Source organism: Psammomys obesus, unplaced genomic scaffold (assembly GCF_907164565.1).
Source record: "Psammomys obesus unplaced genomic scaffold, mPsaObe1.curated_primary_1811, whole genome shotgun sequence".
Classification (NCBI taxonomy): Eukaryota; Metazoa; Chordata; class Mammalia; order Rodentia; family Muridae; genus Psammomys; species Psammomys obesus.
Window position 1 is genome coordinate 15,316,330 of NW_026585626.1, and position 4,146 is coordinate 15,320,475.

Genomic DNA, 4,146 nt, shown 5'->3' on the forward strand with positions numbered 1-4,146 from the left:
ATTGCTGAGTAGTATTCCATTGTGTAAATATACCACAATTTCTGTATCAACCCCTCCGTTGAGGGGCATCTGGGTTGTTTCCAGGTTCTGGCTATTACGAATAAAGCTGCTGCAAACATGGTTGAGCAAATGTCCTTGTTGTGTACTTGAGCAGCTTTTGGATAAATTCCTAGGAGTGGTATAGCTGGATCTTGAGGAAGCGCTATTCCTAATTGTCTGAGAAAGCACCAGATTGATTTCCAAAAATTCCTACCAGCAATGGAAGAGGGTTCTCCTGTCTCGACATCCTCTCCAGCATCTATTGTCATAGAGTGCAGGAAATCTTATGAAAGAAGGGGGAGATAGTAAGACCTGGAGAGGACAGGAGCTCCACAAGGAGAGCAACAGAACCAAAAAATCTGGGCAAAGGGGTCTCTTATGAGACTGATATTCCAACCAAGGACCATTCATGGATATAACCCAGAACCCCTGCTCAGATGTAGCCCATGGCAGCTCAGTATTCAAGTGGGCTCCCTAGTAATGGGAACAGGGATTGTCTCTGACATGAACTCAGTGGCTGGCCCTTTGATCACCTCCCCCTGAGGGGGGGGGGGAGCAGCCTTGCCAGGCCACAGAGTAGGATAACACAGCCAGGCCTGATGAGACCTGATAGGCTAGGGTCAGATGGAAGGGGAGGAGGACCTTCCCTAAAAGTGGACTTGGAGAGGGGCATGGGAGGAGATGAGGGAGGGAGAGTGGGATAGGGAGGGAATGAGGGAGGGGGCTACAACTGGAATAAAAAGTGAATAAACTGTAATTAATATAAAAATAAAAATTTAATAAGAGAAAAAGAAAGCATTGTACAGAGGATGGGTGCAACTCAGGGTACTTGCTTAGCATGTACTCACCACAGGTCAATGCCTCAGCTCACATACAATAAATACTTAGTGTGGTGATTTTAATGCATGGCTAGATTTAATAACTGCTTTAAAAAACACAAGCAGCCTTTTCCGCGCTGCCAGGGAAGGGTCCATACGGCGTTGTTCTTGATTCCCGGGGAAACTTACACAATGTCCGGAGCCCTTGATGTCCTGCAGATGAAGGAGAAGGATGTCCTCAAATTCCTCGCTGCAGGAACCCACGTAGGCGGCACCAACCTTGACTTTCAGGTGGAGCAATACATCTATAAAAGAGTGATGGTATCTACATCTGAAGAGGACCTGGGAGAAGCTGTTGCTTGCTGCGCAGGCTATTGTTACCATTGAGAACCCTGCTGATGTCAGCATCATCTCCTCCAGGAACACTGGCCAGCGAGCTGTGTTGATATTTGCCCATGCCACTGGAGCCACTCCAATTGCTGGCCGCTTTACACCTGGGACCCTCACTAACCAGATCCAAGCTGCCTTTAGGGAGCCATGGCTTTTGGTGGTGACTGATCCTAGGGCTGACCACCAGACCCTCAGGGAGGACTCTTACATCAACCTGCCCACCATCGCTCAGTGCAACACAGATTCCCCTCTGTTCTATGTGGACATTGCAACAACAAGGGCGCTCATTCAGTGGGTCTGATGCGGTGGAGGCAGGCTCATGAAGTATGCTCCATGCATGGCGCTATATCTCCCATGAGCACCTGTGGGAGGTTATGCCTGATCTTTACTTCTACAGAGACCCAGAGGAGACTAAGAAGGAGGAGCAGGCTGCTGCTAGAAGGCCGCGACCAAGGAGGAATTCCAGGGCAAATGGACTGTGCCAGCTCCTGAGTTCATTGTCACTCAGATGGCAGACTGGTCTGAGGGTATGCAGGTGCCCTCTGTACCCATCCAGCAGTTCTCTACTGAAGACTGGAGTGCCCAGGCAGCCACTGAGGACTTGTCAGCAGCTCCCAAGGCGCAAGCTACCAAGTGGATTAGAGCAATCACTGAGTGGCCCTGAGCTCTGTAGACACCTGAGCAAAGGGAAAAAAGGTGGAAGGAAAATAAAGCTCCGAAAAACTAAAACAAAAAACACACAACAACAACAAACACAAGCAGGGTTGGATAAAGTGGGAGACTTTGAGTCTGGAAGTCATTCTACATTGACCTGAAATTCTTTAGCAAATCACTTTAACTCTTATCATTTATCTGTTTTTAAAAGAGAAGTAGATTTTAGTTTGTTTACCCTAAGGAAGCTAATCAGGAAGGAGGACTCTGGCTAAGATGCTCAATCTCCATTTAGAAAGGTAAAGAAGATGGACATCAGAGGAGGGAGAAAACAGGGAACAGGACCAATGCTGAGACTCATAGCCAAACTTTGGGCAGAGTACAAGGAAATTTATGAAAGAAGTGGAGATAGTAAGACCTGGAGAGGACAGGAGCTCCACAAGGACAGTGAGAGATCCTAAAAGTCTGGGCACAGGGGTCTTTTCTGAAACTGATACTCCAGCCAAGGACCACTCATAGAGATGGCCTGGAACCCCTGCACACAGGTAGCCTATAGCAGTTCAGTATCCAAGTGGCCTCCATAGTAATGGGGACAGGGACTGTCTCTGACAGGGACTGATTGGCCTGCTCTTAGATCACCTCCCCCTGAGGGGGGAGCAGCCTTACCAGGCCACAGAAGAAGACAAAGCAGCCACTCCTGATGAGTCCTGATAGACTGCGGTCAGATGGAAGGAGAGGAGGACCTCATTTTTCAATGGACTGGGAAAGGGACACAGGTGGGGAAGAGGGAGGGAAGGATTGGGAGGGGAGGAGGGAAGGAGGTACGAGGGGATACAAAGTGAATAAACTGTAATTAATAAGAATAAAAATAATTAAATAAAAAAAATAAAAGAGAAGTAGAGTTGGGCATGGTGCTATGTGCCTGTATTCTCAGTACTCAGGAAGCTGACTTCAAGGCCAGCCTCAGCTACATACTGAGTTTTAGACAGGTGGGCTACAGGAGACCCCCATCTCAAAACAAACAAATAAACACATCTATTTTCTTTCTATAATTTTCTCTTTTTCATCCATTAATTCAATCATTCATTCATTAACTTATTTGATGAGAATATCACACTAAATTGATACTTTGAGCATTACAGTTTTAGGAAGATAACATATCTAATAGCACATATAAATTCGCCATCCTGAGATTCCCAAGTAAAGTTGAATTAATAAAATTCTTTTGAAACTCTACAAAAGTACACAGTCACCCTGTGTTGGACTTACTGTGTAAAAAGTTGTGTTGAAGCTTGAGTTGTTTCAAGCAACAACGTTCCTGACCTCACTTGCTTTTATGAGTCACACTGTAGGCTATAGAGTCTGTTACTATGCAATTGTCTATCTCATGTTGAATGAAAAAAACATAAATTCTCACAATTCATCAGGTCCCACATAAGAAAAGACTCTGAAATACCATTAACTTTAGGAGCTGTCCTAGTTTAAGGCTCTCCAGTTGTCTTTGGAGAACATTATGATGTTCTATCACTTTGAATTTATCAAATCTTTCCCAAAGAGTGCAGCAATGTAGCTTGATATAGATTCTGTCTGATCCCCACATCAGGTTATTGTCTAGGCAAAGAAAGAAGCCTGCTTTATTTAATGATAAACACTTTCCTCTGGACTGTTCACGGCTGAGAATCAAATCAGCGCAGACTAAGCCTAGGTGAGGCCTTGGGTAACCCCGCATACACACCACAGTGACTTTAAATCCACTTCATGGGCGGGGGATGTTGCCCAGCGATCGAGGTCACACTTAGCTTGTGTGAGGCCCTGGATTAAATCCCCAACACCACAAACAAATAAACAAACAACAGCAACAAAAACCTCAAACACTTGTATTTGAGGACTGTAGCTTCCTCCTGGAGACCTAGACAACATCATACTAAAGAATCAGTCACAAACATGTCCATTGTGGTGACATACACATTAAATGCCAGCACTTGGGAGCTGAAGGCAGGTTTGTGAGTTCAAAGCAACCAAGACTACATAGCAAATTCCAGGACAACCTGAGCTGCATGGCTAGGCCCTATCTTACAATGACTAAACAAGTGGGCTAAAGAGACAACAGTTCAGTGCTTAAGAGTATGCACTGCTCTTAACAGGACCTGAGTTCAGTTCCCAGAACCCCACCAGGCAACTCACTCCAGATAATAGGACTCTTTCTTCTGGCCTCTGTAGGTACCTGGATTCACATACACACACTCCA

The 4,146-nt window shown here is 45.6% G+C and overlaps 1 pseudogene; it reads left to right on the forward strand.

Annotated features, from left to right (window-relative positions):
* The first annotated feature begins 1,049 nt into the window (after positions 1 to 1,049).
* Positions 1,050 to 1,911, forward strand: LOC129682481 (40S ribosomal protein SA-like; annotated as a pseudogene).
* The last annotated feature ends 2,235 nt before the right edge of the window (positions 1,912 to 4,146 follow it).